This window comes from Pteropus medius, unplaced genomic scaffold, assembly GCF_902729225.1.
Source record: "Pteropus medius unplaced genomic scaffold, Ma_sr-lr_union100, whole genome shotgun sequence".
NCBI lineage: Eukaryota > Metazoa > Chordata > Mammalia > Chiroptera > Pteropodidae > Pteropus > Pteropus medius.
The window spans coordinates 6,162,295-6,183,111 of NW_024342467.1; the positions used below are offsets into that span (position 1 = coordinate 6,162,295).

The following is a 20,817-nucleotide window of genomic DNA, read 5'->3' on the forward strand; positions in this document are numbered from 1 at the left end:
GATCTTTTTCGATCCTTTAAATATTCATTTTCTGTACTTGCTTCAGGTTTCAAATAACTTTTATCTCTGTAACGATACTTTTCAAAAGTTTTCCTTTCCCTACATATTTGCTGCTTCCTCCATATTACTCCTTTCTGTTGCTCTGGTCTGTATCTTCAACAGTAAATGCATTCTTTAGGTGGTACGGTGTTATTTCTTAGCTTATATTTAAGAGTAGAAGATTAAAAAGCTATTAAGCAATGAGTACAGACGTGGGTTTTCTGAAGGATGAGCTTTACTATAGGGTGATGGGGTTGAGATATTTACTGGGGAACCCCAGAGGTTAGAAATACCTATCTTCTTAGATTAAACAGATTCCTCACTCAAAACTCTTCCAATTTCTATCCAGGAAGGAAAGTCAAGCCACCAGGATACTAGCTAATGAATGGAAAAAGAGACCATGAGCTTCCCCATTCAGTAGTCAGGAGGCATGCACATGGTTTGTTAGCCACTGTTTTGGGCAAAGTGTTCGTTCCCTTGACTGAATTCAATATCCTCCCCTATACATAGGGAGCACTGCACCCCACCTGCCTCTGTAGGTGGGGATGGGGTCATATAGTAGAGAAGGTGATTTAAAGATCAGACTGCTTCTTAAACAGTTTTCAGCAAACCACCTCACTTTTTCTCCTTCAGTCAGTTCCAGAGATACGTGGTACTGCATTTGGGGGAATTTCTACTGTAGACAATTTTAATTCTTAGCTTTCCCTATAACTCTTATAATTCAGCCTTCTCTTATCTACTGCATCAGTTACTATTTATTCACCTGCTTTCCAGCTATTTGTTTGCCATCGTCCCCTCCCTTAACTCTTATTCTTGTGGCTTTGTTGTTTTTAATCCCTTCCTAGCAGCTTTAATGAGGTTTTAGGAGTGGGCAAAATTAGATACATGTTCAGTTGGTTATCTTTACCCAGAAATAGGAGTATATACATTCTAATCATGTAAATAATTCCAAGTTTCCTTCTATAAAAATGGTTTCAATTTCTATTCCCATAAACAATGTATGAGAATGTAGCAGAGCTGTTAACATGAGGTAAATAAATAGGACTCAGAGGGACTGGAAAACCTCTGAAAAAATATTTTGTGTATAATGCGGTTATTTTTCTGGGAAGATATTACACAAGTTGCAGAGCTTTTATAATACACACAATAAAGTTAGAAACCATTGTTTTATGGTAATTATGTAATGGTCCATGGCTACAAATAATCCCATTACATATCTATCCTTCCAGCCTTAACATTGTTCACAGTATTATTTCTGCAAGGCAGCCTGGGAAGTTTGCCCAACAAAGAACAATATATACATTAGAGAAAAACTAAATCAAAGGCGTGCATGCACAGGTTTCTCACTCTGCAGTTACAGATTCATGCTCAGAATGTTTCAAGTAGAAACAAAATAGGCTATCTTACAATTAGGTAAACAATGAACACCTGCATTCAATTTATCATCTGAAAATCAAACATGAAGCATTTTGCATACATTTACATGTTTGAATTATGCAATGTATTTTAGAATTGCATGGGAGACAATTATCCAAGAAGCTTTGTTCTTATAATACATCAGGTCATTTTACGAGTAAATAAATAATCTCAGACTAAATTTATGTAATAATACAAATTCAAGCCTCGCTCTTCAGGAAACAAAGTACAAATGATCTGGCTAAAGATAAGATTTCTCTGCGTACAAATTTTTAAATATGTTTACATAGAGTTACATTCCCCAGTAATTCTAAAACCATATTTTTAGCCTTTTCCATTGAACCTCACAATCAAATATTGTGAAGCACAATTAAAAACTAAGAGTTTCACTTGGATATTTTACTCCTCTTTTATGTATCTTCTTTAAAATAGTAAACTGATCAAAAGTAAGCAACAAAATTAGGAAAAATTAAGATATCAGAGAAAAGGCAGTTTTTAATTCACACACAAAGAACTGTTATAAGGCTGTTGCCATAATCTTAAGAGAATGGGGATCTCCAATAAATTTAGGAACTATAGAGAAGAGAGGGTCTAGAGCTAGAAAATACTTCAGTAGCAACAGGATTGATGACTTTATTACACAGGCTGGAAGATGCAGAAACAAAGAGGTCTATCAATTAGGCTAAATGGTATCAGTTGGATGTAATTTACCTTTAGGATATCTAATAAAAGTACTCATAGGAATTGTAAATATATGCCCAACAGTTACGAAAGAAAAGAGGAAAAAGAATGATCAGAAAATTGGGGTAACGTTTATCCATTTACTAAGCAAATATCTATGGAAAATTTGCCAGGCAATAGTCTAAGCGCTGAGAAGGATGAGGAAGACTGGGGGAAAACCATAGGAGGAAATGTAACACAGCAATACTGGAGGTGTGCTCACAGATTAGGGGAACTGAAGAGAAGCAACAATGATATCATAAGATCGGCTCTATATTTTTTAATTGACACATTATAGGCTGCACAGAATTTAACCTGAGTTCAGTGCAAGCAATTAAAGTTATAACAATCTGCTTTATATTCAAGTCAGACCATTATCTCAATTCCTTTATTGACCGAAAGTACTATTTTAAAACTAACACTTTCTACATAAACAACTTGTCCAGTAGCCCCTTTATGACTCACTCCTTATACTAATTTTAGTACCTTCAGCTTTCTCTCCAGTGTTCTCATATTTCCCATTATATTTTCAAATCTTTCTTGCCAGGCTTTCATTTTGCAGTCTAGCTTCCCCACTATCAAATCCTGACTTAAACATTACCTATGGAATTCTGTGGCTCCTTTGCTTCTTAAAAAACTGTTCTGTATAGTCTACATCCTTAAACTATGATATAAGTCATAACTAAGAGAGCAGGAGTTAAATCTGCCTGAACACTAAATCACTGAGATGAATACTAACCAAAAAAAAAAAAAAAAACAAAAAACTATTCATCAATAAAATGGAATGAAGGCCTGATATTTGTAAGAACATGGGTGAATCTCAAAATCATTATGCTTTAGTGTAAGAAGCCAGGCATAGAAGACTATGTATCTACGATTCCATTTAAATGATATTCTAGAAAAGTGAGAACTACAGGGGACAGAAAACACATCAATGGTGGCTGGGGTCTGGGAATGGGGAAAGGAAACTGACATATAATAGAACGAGGTAAAAATTTACCAACTTGTAAATCTAGGCTTTAAGAAATCTTGTGTTTCCACATTATTGTACTTCTGCCATCTCCATGAGGAAAGCATGCCTAGATAGACAGCTGGTCAAAGAAGGTGGAGAAGAGGTGTCCAGCATACATACACCTGCAGCGCAAAGTAGAGCTGTCCCAAAGCGGAGCTGCACAGCCAAGTTCATCCAGATCAGCAGAGCCACAGCTAACCCACAGACCCATGAACATAAACTGATTATCACTGAGCTATTGTCTTCTTGAATAGTTTATTACACATCATTTGTGTACCAATAGCAAACTCATGTCATTATTGAAAAAGTTCTTTGAAATTAACCAAAAAGTAGGAAGAATTCAATGAATAAGTCATCTATAATATAATAAAGGAACTCAGCACAAAAAATACAAATATATGCAAAAATAGAAATGTCAAAATGTTGTGTAAAAAAGCAAGTCATAGAAAAATATTATCAGTTTGATTCTATTCATAAAAACTTTCAAACCCAAGCTATTGTAGACACATCTACATGTGTGTTAAGACTATAGAAAAAAGCAAGAAAATCATTAACACAACATTAAAGAAAATAATAGGAGGAAAGGGAACACAATCAGGAACAGGGATGCAAACAGAAAGAAACACAAAGAAAACGTCAAACAACGTACTGGCAATGTTCTATCTCATGAACTGGATGATGAAGACAAAATTAAACACCTATTATTTATCTGTAGATCAATCTATCACTTATTGGATTTCGTTAACCAATGTCACTATAAGAAAATTAATTAATTAAAATAAATAAATAAATAATCTATCAAATGGTATATAATACACACTAAGGAATATATTTTATCAAATACATACATACAAAAGCCTTGCTGGGCAAAGAATGGACTGAGATCTGCAAGTCTCTTCCTCACCAGCAGAGAGCTACATTAGCTGTGGCCCCTGGGCAGAATCAACATAGCACAGACAGTTGCAGAATGGTAAGAAACTATTTAGCAGGATTGTCTGGGGACACTGGGAGGTTAGCCAGGAACACCTGGATTGCAATGTTCTTCTGTAACAGATAATATACTATTCTGAGAAACTTAATAAATCTCCTTAGCAACAAGGAGTTGAGATATTTCATTTGTTGTCAACAATATAAAACAAGTGAGTGAACAGAGATCAATAGGTAGGTCACTTTTCTGTTCCTTCTCTGCACACTCTATGGATTACACCATGGACCAGCAGAGTATGGCACTGGCAAACACCAGTTCTTCTGTATCATTACACCTCACTTTGAGCATCAGCCTTTGATTTACTTAGACACTTGTGTTCATAAAACTACCCTAGCCCTCGCCACCTCTAGTAGAGATGGAAGCAAATCAATTGTGCACTACTATTAACAAGGTCTAAAGAGAACGTACATTCTTCTACACAGTCACTAACCTTGTTTTACTTATGAAATCTGCCTATGATATAACAGTTACAAAAGACACTGAAAATTCTAATTTCATCTTTCTTGTTATTATCTAAATAGTAAAAGTGCCTAAAACAATGGGTGATTTTGAATCGTTCCTGAATTTATCTGCTTTTGTTTCCATGATTAGAACATCATCAAATGAGATACTGAACTTGAATTTTTTTTTTTTTTAGGTGAGGCAACCCTTGCTTGACCTCACAGATTGCAAGGACCATGTCAGCTTACAATACCTTATTTTTTTTTTATTTTTTATGCCTACAACACTTGGTTTTCCTAGGTGGTCTCCCATCCGAGTACTAACCAAGCCCGACGCTGCTTAGCTTCTGAGATCAGACGGGATCGGGCTTGTTCAGGGTAGCATGGCCGTAGACGGAAATATTTTTAAGTTGAGTATACTACAGATATTGAATGCTTGCCATGCCCTCAATGTTTTAGAAAATGCCCCAGTCTACAGTTCCTGCTAAGGAAGCATCACGCTTGTTTTATTTCCTGTCTTCCTGTCATTCTTTCGCTCCCCAACCCCACTCCATATATTCTGCTGACTGATGTTTTGGTGAGGACCTATCCCCAGAGCAGCCAATCCATCAGATGATCAGTGACTTAGATCTAGGTGTATTGGCTGATGAAGAATGCAGAGCAAATCAGATTTCATCTGCAAGGAATCTAAACTAAGACACGATGAAAGAATTTGCAAGTTGGTAAAAGTCAAACTTATGCCCTCGTCTTGGAGTTGGAGAGCTATGGCAACTAAAGTTGAAGTGAAACAGAAATCATAAACTCGGTAGATGGAGAGGGAAAAAAATGAATTAATCATAAAGCAACAAAAACCCTAAAAATAATTCAGGTCTCAAAAATTTACCAGTTACCAACCAATTATATTTTTCCAATAACGTACATGTCTTTCTTGGAAAACTTTGAGTCTCTCTTTCTTGCAAACACAAGAGCTAGTCAAGGAGGTTCTGTGGACACTGGAAAATTCCAGGAACAATAAGATTCCTCTCTAGAGGCAATTATCTCAAAATTCTCCTGAAAGAGTGATGACTGTATAAGTACAAAAGCATCACTGATGGTCATTTGCAAATATGGCAAATTATCCAAAAAACCTTCTCCAAGTCAAAATGACAGGTATCATGCTAAATAAACTCTGCAAAAGTGCTAACTAGGTACCCTTCCACAACACATTGGAAGCCTCCGAAGTTTCAGCCCATCATGAGCATGAACACTGAGAGCACTCTTTACTATGCATGGTGGTTTTAGGATATGCTATATTGTCAGACATTCAGAGGATTCCATTTTTCACTTTAAAGTAAAACATGTAGAATGGAATAAATACAGCTTTCACACAACCAACATCAAAAAAACTGGCGCTTATTCTTTTTAGGGCAATATTTTGGTAATATACAGTAGAGGTGGCAATACAATAAGTGGTAGTCTGTTCAAAAACTGTTAAAAATTTAATCTTTATACTCGAAAAGCATGCTCTCAAAAAAACTCGAGAATAGATTAAATAGGTATAAAAAGGAAAAAAAGTTTAATGACAGCACTAAGGACAAAACATAGGACTCCTACCCACCGTAGTTCATAATCATCTGAAAAGAACTGCATTCCCTCCCTGATTATTATTATTTTCTGAATGTTGACATTTATTCCCTGCTATTCAATGTAAGCAAGAGCACATTCACTCTCCCAAAAGATTATCACGATATTAAACAGACATCTAACAGATACAGGCCTAGATTAAGTACCAAAAGCGAAAAGGAAACAGCTCTCTGATTAGTTTTCATTATGAAAAAAAACATTAAGAGTAGGAAACACATGCAGATATTAAGAAAGGAAATCCACTTAAAATGTGGATGTCATGAGATCAAGAGAGATCATCTATCCCACAAAGCCCATCACAGAGTAACTGTTTCTCCAGGGAATCCTCATATGGACAGAAAATTTAATAGCCATCAAGTACATATGAGCTAAATTTATCATAATTTTTAGGAACTTGGACCACAAAAAAAAAAAAAGCTGAAGCAATATTCCTGGAAAAAAGTGATTAATCTATGTTAAATGCACTTAATCAATTCTGCATGTTATGTTTTGAAGTTAGAAGATTCAAAATATAACTAAAAATAGTTCTTGCTTAATGTTGTGGAGTTTGTTAAATCGTGTGACTTCTTCAGAAAGTATAATGCTTGTGAAAGATCTCAGGGTGATTACACTGAAGACTAGAAGCTACCTATCTGATTTGTCTTTTATCTATCTCTTGGTGCACAGCAAAAAGATATAACAAACTTCACTGATGTAACTCCAAAGTGAACCAAATGCCATCACATTTGCCTCAGCCAGCACCATTTCTGGTTGCTTTGCTGCAGTGTCAAAGAAAAAAAACAGGAGTTTGATTCTTGATATCTTTCCAATAAAGTGAAATGAATTGGAGTAAGACTCTCCAGTCATTTTCATGTTTTAGCATTGTCTCATTTTTCCTAAAAGAATAAAAATATTTCATATTATTCCTTCAATCATCTACCTGATATAGCGGTTCTTTTACTTTCTTCTGTCCTAAGAGTGGGGAGAATTCCAACTCACTCTAGGTCAAACTCTGATTACCTTCAAACAGATCTCAGCTTTGAGGAAAAACAAGGGAGGGCGGCTGAGACTCAGGATATCAAGTGATAAGGACCCTTAATGCTTTTGTTCAGACTGCATCTTGTACTGACAGAAAAATGGTAAACAGCAAGGGAATAGCCATTGGAGAGACACATAAGTTCTGCCGAGGGTAAAATACTCCTCTTATACATTCAATTTATTAAAGAACTGTTTCTAAGTTAAAAAGAAGTTTTCATCTTAAAATTAATGCTTATTAAGAAAATGTATATATCAATATATATAGGTTTATGTCAATATATATATATGTCTACATATGATATAGTCACTATATTGATGTCTACATGTCAGTATAGTCACTAAAGAGGAAGGGGGAGCTCTTTAATTTAGCAATAAAAGTGTAACATGCAACACATAGTCACTCCCTCTTGCTATGCACAGAAGGAGAAGCTCACCACACCTGACCAAGGTGTACCCTGTGTCATTAACTTGCTACAAAATGCCAGGCCATATTCTCCATCACACATTGCCTTCGCCAAAGGCTAAGATAAACTCTGCATAATGTTAGTCTTTTTTCTCGGTTCTCCAAAAAATTCAAAGGCTTAAAGAGACTTCTTGATTTAATTTCTCTCATATCTAGTATTTTTTTTAAAGCCACATATCTATTTATCCTCAGAGGTAGGTGACATTATTGAGACACACCTCCACACACTGTGAAACCTTTAGGGAGAAAACATCTTCCAATATGTCGAGGATAGTTTGAGGGTTTGTTTGTTTGTTTGTTTTTATGGTTTCCCCTCTTGTAGTTTATTCTTTATATTATTTTATTCAGTCTGCCTTAATTTTTAACCAAAAGATTAAAAGTTACTTATACAATTAGTGTTTTCGTTTTCTTCAAATACCCAGAAAGGAATTGCTAGATGGTATGGTAGTTGTATTTTTAAATTTGAGGGTAACTTCCATACTGTTTTCCACATCGGCTACACAAATTTACATTCCCAACAACAGGGTTCCCTTTTCTCCACATCTTTGCTAACACTTATTTCTTGTCTTTGTGATAACCATTCTAACAGATTTGAGGTGATTTCTTAATGTAATTTTGATTTTCACTTCTCTGATCATTAGTGATGCTGAGCATCCTTTCATGTACTGCTGGCCATCGAGAAATCTTCTTTGGAAAAGTGTCTACTCAGATCTTCTGCCCGTTTTTTAAATTGACTGTTTGGCTTTGCTACTGAGTTGTGAGTTTTTATATATTTTGAATATTAATCCCTTATCAGATATATATGATTTGCAAATGTTTTCTCCCATTCAGTAGGTTGTCTCTTCATTATGTTCATGGTTTCCTTTGCTGTGCAGCGGCTTTTTTACTATGATACAATCCCACTTATTTATTTTTGCTTTTGTTGCTTTTCCTTCTGCAGTCAGATTCAAAAAATCACTGTCAAGACCTATGTTAAGGAGCTTACAGCCTATGTTTTTTTCTAGGAATTTTATTATTTCATGTCTTAATTTTCAAGTCTGTAATCCATTTTGAGTTAGTTTTTGTGTATGGTGTAAAATAGTGTTTTATTTTTTTGAATGCGGTTCTTCAGTTTTCCTAGCAACATTTATTGATGAAACTTTTTTTTACCATTATACATTCTTGACTCTTTCATCATAAATTAATTGGCTATATCTGTATGGTTTTATTTCTGAGCTCTCTATTCTGTTCCATTGATCTATGTGTCCATTTTCATTCCAGTATCATACTGTTTTAATCATAATAGCTTTGTAATATAGTTTAAAATCAGAGAACATGATGCCAGCAGCTTGGTTCTTCTTTCTCAAGATTGCTTTAGCTATTCAGATTTTATACAAATTTTAGAATTTTTTGTTCCATTTCTTTGAAAAATGTCATTGGAATTTTGATAGAGATTGCATTGAATCTGTAAATTTCTTTGGGTAACATGAACTTTTAATGTTGATTGTCCCAGTCCATAAGCACAGAAGATCTATCCATTTATTTGTGTCTTCCTCATTTTGTGTCTTCTTCAATAAATGTCTTGACATTTTCAATATATAGGTCTTTCACCTCCTTGGTTAAATTTATTGCTAGATATTATATTCTTTTTGATGTAATTGTAAATGGGATTATTTTATTTCTCTTTCTGAAAATTTGTTATCAGTGTATAGAAACACAACAGATTTTGTGTATTGATTTTGTATCCTGCAACTTCACTGAATTTATTTATTAGCTATAACAATTTTTTGATGGAATCTTTAGGATATACTATATATGATATCATGTCATCTACAAACAGCGAGTTTAAATTCTTCCTTTCCAATTTGGATGCCTTTCATTTCTTCTTCTTGACTAATTGCTCTAGCTAGTACTATATCGCATATAAGTGCTCTAAGTGGGCATCCTTGTCTAATTCTCTATCTTAAAGGAAAGACTTGAATCTTTTCACCATTGAGTCTGATGTTAGCTGTGGACTTGTCATATATGGTCTTTATTAAGTTGAAGTATATTCCTTCTATAATCACTTTGTTGAAAGTTTTTTCTATCACAAATAAATGTCAAATTTTGTCAAATGCCTTTTTTATATCTATTGAGATGGTCGTATTATTTTTATCTTTGGTTTTGTTAATGTGGTATATCACACTGATTTGTGAATGTTGGACTATACCTGCATCCCTGAAATAAATTCCACTTGATTATGGAGTATGATCCTTTCAATGCACTATTGAATTTGGTTTGCTAAAATTTTGTTGAAGATTTTTGCATATATGTTAATCAAGGTTATTGGCCTGTGATATTCTTTTCTTGTGGTGTCCTTGTCTGACTTTCGTATCAGGGTAATGATGGCCTTATAAAATGAGTTCGAAAGTGGTTCCTCCTATTCTATTTTTTAGAAGAGTTTGAGAATTGGTATTAATTTGTCTCTGAATGTTTGGTAGAATGCAGAAATTTTTAATCTAAGATTGCTTTCAGAGTACAATCAAGCTTTCCACTGCCCTCAGATTGTATACACGCAAGTAGTATGTGATTAAGAAAAACAATTAAGAGCTACATTTCTTCTGAAGGTAATTAAATTATATATGTGTGGAAATTTTACTTCTTAGAGGTACTGCTTTAGATTGTACCCAATCTTTTCTTCTCATTCGTAAACTTTATAGCAACAAAACAAACATACAAATAATTCTACATACATGTGGATGTATGTATACACACACCCATACAAAAAGCCATGGCTTCTATGGACAAATTAAGCTTTAATTTCTGTATTTTCATGCAGAATCTCTTTAGTTAATAAAAACAAAAGGCCTAAATAAAATGCAATTCTCATTTGGTTGCAATCATAAAAGACATTTTTAAAAAAGTCCCTAGAAACCATGATGTCAGCCACAAGTAAAAGAAATACTTCATTAAACTCTGGGATAGTCATATCAGATCAGACCAAAAAAATATTCTTGTTTGCGTCAAAAAGTTTTCAATAGCTTTCCCTGAATTTAACAATCAAGAAAAGGTAAAGTTAAGTCACTGAGGATAAGCAGCTGAAAATCACTTTATTTCTCTATCTTACAAGTGATAAACTGTGAAATCAAATCATGTTAAAGGTCATGATAAAATGCACTCATCCATTACAAACACATATACACATACAAATTAACAACTGTCATATGTCAGGAACTGCAAAGCAGTAAGAATCAATTCACTGCATTCAAAGTTTTACAGCACAAAAAGAAATTGTGTGATTTTGTAAATTTATGAACATCTCATTATTACCTGCACTATTTATATAACACAGCTTAGCAAAAATAAAATTGTTGTACACAAATAGACTAGTTTCTCAGAGTGTTACTACCTATGATCCACAGAAAATGTTCCTTATGCTAATAAGTTAAGGAAATGCTAGTTTCAACAAAGTTCAGCAACTTCAGCTCAGAGACTGTAGTTTACTAATAAGTATTTTAAATATTCAAATGGGGGATATTATTTCTATCATTTTCCAAATATATTTCACCATGAGACCTTTTTTGATAACTTAATATCATCAGGAACAATGTTCCATGGAACTCAGTTTGTAAAATTAGGATTTAATCCAACCTACCTCAGCTTTTCCACATTTTTCTGCAGAATATACTCACAGATTCTGTCTCTTTTGTTTCTCTCCCACTCCCTGTTTCTGTGTCTGTGTTCTTCTTTCTCTCTCTGTCTTTATCTGTCTGCCCTTCCTTATCTTTCTTTCTCCTTTCTCTCCTGCTCCCACATCTCTGCACCTGTTTCTCATTCTCAATCTCTCTTTTAGTCTCTCTGCCTGTTTCTCCCCCTTCCTCACTTTCTCTTCCCCTTCTCCCTCCCTTCCTCTTCTTCCCTCTAAAATCTTTTATTTGTTCTCTTTCTCTCACTCTCATACACATAAACACACACACACACACACACACACACACTTACAAAAGTCTTACCCTGCTTTCATGGCAACTATAGCATCTATATGTTAATAATGAGCCCACAGTTAACAACAAGTGGACCTTTGATCATATATCCTAAGAACTTATTTTCAACTCAGTACACCCATGTAGTCATGTACGTTGTTTTATTTATATTTTAGTCATTGATATTACTGTTTCCAGAAATGTCTCTTAAATCAAACTTAAATTCTATGCCTATTTAATCGGAGGGACATACACCACTAACTGCATCTAATGTGAAGATGATCTAGTAGTCCAATGGGAGAAAATATGTTAAATTAGCAGATCAGGCAAATCTTATCATATTTAAGGCAATTAAAAAGTCAAAGCAGGCACAAATGTACATTTCAGAGAAAGCTGTTTTCTATGAAAAAGTTGTCTCATCAATTAGAGGATATTAATAAAGAGGAAGAAATTATAAAGAAACAGAAAGAAATCCTGGAATTGAAAAGTTTAATAAAGAAAATTAAAAATTGACTAGAAACGCACAACAGTATGCTTGATCAGTCAGAAGAATTGGCATATAAAGATGGGTCCAGTGAGATTATCCAATCTGAGTAACACAAAGAAAAAAAAAAAAGAACAAACAAAGTCTCAAGAGACCTGTAGGGCATTATCAAGCATGCCAAAATATGCATAGTGAGAGACCTACCCAGAAGTAGAGAAAGAGGCGGAAGGAATTTTTTCAAAAGTAATGGCTAAAAACTTCCTAAATTTGATGAAAAATGTAGCTTTATACATCTGAGAAGCTCAGTGAACTCCAAGCAGGATAAACAGAAAGATCTTCATCTGGATTCATGACAGTCAAACTGTCAAAAACCAAAGACAAAAAGAATATTGAAAGCAGCAAGAGAGAAGTAATTTATCATGCACAAGATTCGCAGTAAGATTAACAGCTAATTTCTTAACAGAAACCATGAAAGCCAGAAAGCAGTTGGAAATGCAAAAGAAAAAGACTGTCAACTAAGAATTCTATATCCAACAAAATAGCCCTTCAAATATGAAGGAGAAATGAAGACATTCCCAGGTAAGCAAAAACTGACAAAGTTTTTCTACCTACCATGGTCTACAAAAAAACACAAAAAGAGTCCTTGAGACTAAAAACAAAAGGACACTAAAAAACAAACCTAAATCTGCATAAATAAGGTAATCTGTAAAAGTAACTACATACCTAGCTAAAAGGCAGAATAAGTATATTTTTGGTTTAACTCTTTTTCCGTCCTATCTGATTTCAAAGAAAATTGCAAAGAGCAATAATTAAAAATGAGTATTAGAGGATATACAGTGTATAAAATGCAAAATTTGTATGATGATATAGCACAAAGGAGAGTATAGAGAACTTAGTATGGCTGAATCTTGTTTAAGAAGGAAACAATGTGGATTTTTTAATATAAAAAGATTTCAGTTAAAAAAAATATGTAGGGCAGATAGATACATCTGCAGGCAACCATCAAGCCACTAGTTTGGGAACTCTGCTGTAATGTCACTCTCGGCCCTATAAAATATGTAGAATTATCCAATTTTATATATTTTAAATCCTCGCTTAATGTCACTTATAGGTTCTTGGAAACCATGACTTCAAGAAAAATGACATATTAATGAAACCAAATTTACCACAGGCTAATTGATATAATAAACAAGTTAAGTTCCTATGGCATATTTCTGCTCACACACACACAAAAAAAATCACCAAACTAAATAAAGACCCCAAATACTTACAATATTAAACATTGAAATAAATGTGAGTTATACATACATTTAAGAAAAATGAATAAAACAAGCAAAGTAATTATTTTCCAACTCACTTATTCCAGTTCAGGGTCACAGATAGCCAGATTCTATCCTGGCAGCTCAGGGAAAAAGGCAGGAACCAACCCTGGACAGGATGTCATTCCATCACAGGATACATTCACACACACATCCATATTCACTCAGACGAGGGCCCTTTAGACACACCAGTTTACCTAACGTGCACATCTTTGGGGTGTAGGAAACCACACTACCTGGAGAAAACCCATGCACAAACATGGGGCAAGGATGTGCACATTCCACACAGACAGTGGCACTGGCCTGAAATCAATTTTTTTTCTCATCAATATTTTAACAAAATGATATTCAATGAAACGACATTATTCAATGACCTGCTATACAGGAAATTTACTCCAAAAACATAAACAATATGCTATGGGAGCTGAAATATTTATACATGTTATTTTCTCCAGAATCCAAATGATTTCCTTTAATCCTCTGCATCATAAAGATACGAAGATTTAGTTTAATCATTGCTAAATTCACTTCCATATAAAAAAACATTATTTCTCAAAGAAAGCCCCTCAATGTATGTGTGTTTTAATGTATTATTTAAAAAGTGCTTGTAGTAAACTGCCACCCCAAAATGATATGCTAGAGAAGATAATCAATTTCAACTAAAAGCATAAACCTATATCCATCATTTCATCCAAATTGTTAATTCTTATAAGGGATAAAAAAATATTTTTATTGTGTGGCTCTTATATGACAGACACTGGGCTCAACACCAATACAAACACAGTGAATAAGACAAAGTCCCTGCCTCCCTGAGCTACATATTATATGGGGATTAAGGTAGCAAACAAGTACATAAACCACATAGATATTTACAAATGAAAATAAGTACTATGAAGGAAGTAAAAGAATTAGAAAAGAAGTAGGAAAAAGCAGACAGGAAGGCATCATAGGGAGTTACTTAAGTTATGATCTAAAGAGTGAGCTTAAGCCAGAGTATAAAAAAAAGAGCTTGTGTCAGCTGAGAAAAAGATATGTAGCCAGTCAGGATTTTAATGCTGCTAAAACTACATGAACGTTACAGGTTCAGCACCTATTTTGCTCATACCAGAAAGTTTATGGCAAGAGGAGAAAAAAAGGAAAGAAGTTAATAATAATTAAAAGAAGAATAGCAGAAGCGACATCTATTTGTTGAGCACTGAAGAAAATTGAAATATTGGTCAAATTTTCTCATCTCCCTAAAAAATGGCATACACTTATCCTTGCCATAATCTCATAAATACTGAGTTCTTGCATACTGCACTGATGCTGGGATTGTCCAGTGGAATATGAATTGAAGTGGCAATGTGCTAGTTACATGCCTACTTCTTATAAAGAATCATATCTTTCCACTTGTTCTCTAGTAATTTCCACCATTGCTCTAAGAACTTCCCCAAACTCGCTGCTATTCCTTTAGCCTGGGTACCATAAGAGACACACACAAAGCAAACCTAAACACAGCCCTCGTCAAGGAGCCATTCATAAAAGGAACAGCATAACTAGAGCCACTCAGTCAAACCTAGCCTAGATCCACCAACATTGAGCCAATCTGCAGACAGGTAAACAAGAATAAATGATTGTTGTTTCATGCCATGCAGTTTTGGGAATATTTATACATAATGACAGCTAACAAATACTTCTAACAACAGGCACTATACATGGAATTTTACATGGGTTAGCTTATCCAAACTTCCCACTGACCTTTTGAGAGATACTACTTTTAGCCTTATATATTAAAATTAAAATTGACAATTTTAATTTTAATTGAATAATCTGCTTACAGTCACACAGTTAATGAGTGGAAGAATCATGAAGCAAACCCAATCAGTCTAATTTTAAAGCCCTATGCCTCTTTATAACTATCATAGTCTCCCTCCTACTTGGCTTGTTTGCTAACGATATCATTGTTCTATTTCTAGTCTAGTATTGATGGATGTAAACTATAAAAAAATAAACTAAGGACTCTGTGTTTCCAGATTTGTTGTTGTTGCTGCCTCAGTCAGGATCAACTTAACCAGACTGCAAAATAAACAAAGTGTTATCAAACTCAGATACCACTTTAAGTGATATCTCTACTTTATCTTCCAGAAATATATAGAGTCAAGAAGCAAGCTGTTACACTAGAAATTTTTTTTACTATTTATGATTTATTGATTATAAAAAAAATTAATTGAATTCCATTTATACAAGAATATCTTACTGAAAAATAATATATTACTGTCAGATGGCATTATAAGTACACAATTTTATAGTGACAACATCCTGTTGGGAAAGAAAATATGAAGGCAAGAATGTTCTTTTAGAAGTAAAACAATTTGATAAATTCCTTCATCTGAATCAATAAAGCCATGGTAAGTATAAAAAGTGAAATTTATTTAAAATGCAGCACTCAATGCATATTTAGGCTTTCACGTAATATTATACTGGTTTATATACCACCAGGACATGATATAACATGATGATTCATAATATGGTTGAAAACAAAGGGCATTTAGGCATTCCACAATCCATAAGGATCAGGTATGCAGAAAGTAGACTAGCCTACTACCAATGAAAGGAAAAAAGTCTGTGACTTCCTGATATTCTTAATTCCATGTAATATTTTGTGGTAGGGAACACACAGACTGCACAAAATGATGTAACCCATCTTTATCAGCCTAAGGAGTCTTGAAATACTTAGTCTTTTTCTTTTTTAAAAATTTGCAAAATAACTTGAGATTGCTTTAAGGGAAAGGAAAGAGAAAAATCTGGCCAAAATATCTTAGAATTTAGTTATTTTTATAAATGGAAGATATAAAATTTTCCTTGCAGTTTTCTTATTACTCTAAAGATGATTATGGCTAAGAAAAGGGTGTGTTTCCAAAAAAGGAATTGAGTGTCATTAAACATATAACTTAATAGGATATTTCCTGAACCTCCTCACTGAACTCCAGCCATCAGAAAATAATGGAGTTAGTCATCCTATTTATTTCTTCTATTTTAAATATATTTATTCCCCTAAGGCATGTATATCAAAACATACTCAAGAGTGAGACTAAACCACAAAGCTAAACAAAAAAGATAAAAACCACACAGAGAAAAAGACAGGCAATGTGCTAATAAAAATGCACTGCTGAACACATACACAGCTAACGAAATAGTCTCTAGTCTTTTCATCCTGGGTTACCAAACCTTATTAAAAAGACATTTATATACGTAATTATACTTTTTATAGGCAAGCGTCATCTAAATGTGTATGAAGCATGTCATTGTTGTATGAATTGGTTTAGGAAATGTGACAGGTATTGTAATCAGAATGCAATTATTATCTTGTTTTTGGCATTAGATACATATTGACCCTGTATGAGTACCTTGACTTCTTAACTACAAAATGAGAATATCACCTACCACTTACTCTGCTTTCCACACAGTGGGTAGTCAATAAACTGGTTTCCCTGCCCCTTTGCGTGAATCGAAAATTCCATGTGAATTTAACAAAGGAAGTGTATCCTAGAGTAAGGCCAAAGAGGACATTTTAAATCACGGTTTCAAGTGGCCTAATAGCCTTAAAAAGACAGGTTTACTCCTCCCCGGTCAATCCCCAGTACATACAAACTTCCAACTCACACAGCAGTCAGATGAAAACGCCTGCTCACAGTGGAAGCTCAGACACAACAGACACCAAAATGACAACTGCAATCAAAGCAAAGAGCAAGTAGCTCTAAACCAAGTATGGGATTTATCTCTTGTTCAATGAATAATAATTCTAATATTTAATTACTATGTATAAATTTTAAAGTAAGAAATATATAACTGCAAAAAAAATGCGATAAGGCTAGACATGTTTTAATTCTATAAGCTAAAAAGGTCAATTACTACAGGAGCTTTACATACAAAGACCAGTATTTTTGCCATTTGAAATGTACCTTCCGTCCTCCCAACCCCAACTCCACTAAATCTGAAATCTCGTTCAAAGCAAGTCTTTCTCCTCTTACACGATTTAAAATATTCTTTTACCAATTCATCTGGCAAATGTCTTTACCACTAAAACTCCTCATATATTTTAACAGCTTCATTACATAAGTTTTGTCTGTTTGGGCCACGTTAATATCTCATGCCTATTTATGCTCATACAATCAACCAAATGAGCATTGAATATATTTTCAATCTCTGCTCAGTTTTGTTCAAGTAATTATTGCCTTACCCAGCCCTTTACCTATTTGAGAATCATAAAACCTGAACTAGGGGGATTTTTAGATCATATAGTCCAAATCCTTCATTTATAGGTATGAATATAAGCCCAGAGAAATTAGACTGTGCCTATTATTCTTCAAGGTCAATGAGCTAAAAATAAAATGAGGGCATTTTGGACTCCCAATGTCATCATTATTTCTGACCCATTCTATCACAGAGGAACAGGCTTGAGGAAAGGAGGTTTAATGTTAGAATGACAGAGTGGCAGGGCAGGCAGACCCAGCACAGGGAAAACCCACCAGAATAGGGGCTTGAGCAGGCACCTGCTAGAGGTGTCAGTTCATTCAGCGTTACAGACTAAAGAAATATATATGTGTGTGTTATGATGACCTCAAGGCACTAAAATACATTACTGCTTTATACATAATAGTATTAAAAGATCAAATAATTTGACCATAGTTATAATGGTAATAACGCCTTATAGGTTTGACAACTTATATACACAGTCAATAACAAAATACGATTGGAATAAGAAAGAATTACACAGAAAAAAATTCTAGATTACTTCTAAATCTATCTCAAAATCATGAAACTTAAAGATAAAAATGTTTATGTAATTAACTACAAGTATTTACTAGGGACTGAACAAATTGAACCAAAGAATAATGGAATTATTCATAATATGTAACTTTTATTAATTTTCTACTATTTCTAGGTATTTCCTTTTCAACAAGCCAGCAAAGATTATATTTTTATCCCTTCCATGGACAAAAATACCAAGGCTCAAAGAAGTGAATACATCAAGTTACTAAACAATGAGTAAGTTGCAGAAACCCGCAGAAACTCAGCTACTTGCTTCCACAATTCTTGATCCTCCAACACGATGATTGTGATAGATTACAAATAACCACAAATTCCTGTGGGGGTGTCTGTTTTCCTTCTCTTTAAATACACAGGACCAATAACTGCTCTGACCTGCAGAGCATGACAGAAGTGATGGCATACCAGCTCTAGCCCAGGCTATAACAAGACTGGCAGTTTCCACCTTGGTCTCTTGAAACCCAGGCTATCTTCAAACTCACTAATCTTTTCTTCAATTCACCGTTCATCACAGCCAATAGAGTCACATTTTTTTTTTATCCAGGATATTATATTTTTCAGTTTTCATACTTCCATTTGATTCTTCTTTTTTATCCTTTCAATATCTGTCTTGAATATACTCATCTCTCATCCATTATACCAATCTTTTCTTATAGATCCTTCAACATATCTGTCATAGTTATTTTAAAGTCTTACACTGCCAAGTCCAACATCTGGGTCTTTCTCTATTGACCAATATTTTCTTAACATAAATCATTTTTACTTCTTTTAATATTTAATAGTTTTGAAATATATACTAGACACTGTATATAACATGTTATATAAATTATAGATTCTGTTATTTTCCATGGTGTTTCCTTGGAAGTGCTACTCCTAAAATGGAGTCCTTCTAGAATATTGATGAAAGGCAGAGGTGTTTACCAATTCCCTTTAACACAGCAAGACTCAAACTCCAAACTCTGTCTCCCCTGGGGCGAGCAGCTGCTAAAGCCTCTGCTCATCTCATCAGGTTTCCAGTTGTTTTTCCCTGGGTCCCAGCATTCATGGTTCAGGAGTCAGCAAATGCTTGGGGAGATTTTATGACAGGCATCGCTCCTCTGCAGTGCCCTACATTCTGGAATATCTCCCTCAATTCCTAACATCTCTGGCCACCCCCACATTCCATTCTCTGGATTCTCATGACAAAAAAAGGATAATAGCTTTCTGCCTTGCCACTACAGGGACTGAAAGTGACCTCGAAAAAAAAAAAAAAACTACATGTATCATTCAGCATTCAGTCAGGAGTTGTAAACTACACAATAAATTAAACAACAAAGATTTAATTTACAGTATTATTAACTATATACCATGGTTTAACTACTAAGAATAAATAAAACAGAATTCTAAAAAATATACTAAATCTGAGGGAACGTACCCGAGGAAGAAACAAACTGGGAAAGAAGGGGTGCCCTCTCTCCAAGGCTGAGATTCAAACCTCACTGGAAAAGGTATGACCGCAGCCTGCATGAAGGTGGAGAAGTTTAGTGGCTTGACCTGGGCCAGAAATGGTGCACAGTCGGCACGCCCAGGCTATATGATAGAAACCACGGAGGAGAACTGGCAAGCTGGGGACCTCCCACTGGATGGCCAGGAGCCTGTGGCTGATGAATGGAGAACTGCAGGCAGGGACTTACAAGCTGGAGGCCTACTGTTGGAATGCCAAGAAACTAAGGCTGGCAGGCATAGAACTGCAGTCCAGAACGGGCAAGCAGAGGAACCTCCACCAGGTGTCAGCAGGCAGAAGCTGGCAGGTGAAGAATGGCAGGCCAGAACTGGCATCAAACACTTGCCAAAAAGTGAATGGAACTTAGTGTCAAAGACAATGGCCTCAAACACTTGTTAAAGAGTGAACGGTACTAAGTGCCACAGACATCCCCCAATGGCAGTTTTGGAGCCAGCAGGGGCAGAAACATACCAGAACTAGGGAGAAAAAAGAAAAAAGAAAAAAAAAACTTCCCTCTGGGAGTGTCCCTGTAGCACCCTACACTGATGAAGCTTAAAATTTCTTGGCAAAGGAAAAATGTTCAATGAATCCAGCAAGGCCCTGAAAAGTGGATTGAGAGCTGAGCAGGGAATATCATATAAATGTGCATCTTACCCGCTGTGACTCCCTTCTTTAAAGGGTAGAATCTTTCTAATTTTTGCCCACTTTTGGTCACTCTGCACTGAATCGAGTTCATTCAAAAGCATATGAAAATATCTCCTTTAATTGTTCAGATGATGCTAAACTACATCTCTAGATGATATTTTGAAATATCAAACTTTCTCAAGATATTAATGCCTGCAAGTAATAATGTCCATAAAATAACAACAAACTTTGAAATCACGTGTAGGTAAATGATTAAAATTTTATTTGTTAAAAGTCTATTTGAATACATGTCGAAGGGCACGTAGTTAGAAGGGTTGGATCCTGCAGAACTATTTCAGATCTAATTGTTCTCGACAAGAAGTATAGTTCTTAAACATGCCAGCATTAAGGTTAGTCAATAGTAAATCATTTTATACCATTA

General features: G+C 34.7%; 1 protein-coding gene and 1 pseudogene across 3 annotated transcripts in view; both read right to left on the reverse strand.

Moving 5' to 3' along the window:
* CRPPA (CDP-L-ribitol pyrophosphorylase A) overlaps positions 1–20,817 on the reverse strand; it is a 228,728-nt gene that overhangs the window by 168,264 nt on the left and 39,647 nt on the right. The gene's annotated exons all lie outside the window — the stretch shown is intronic.
* Positions 4,892–5,010, reverse strand: LOC120602505 (uncharacterized; annotated as a pseudogene).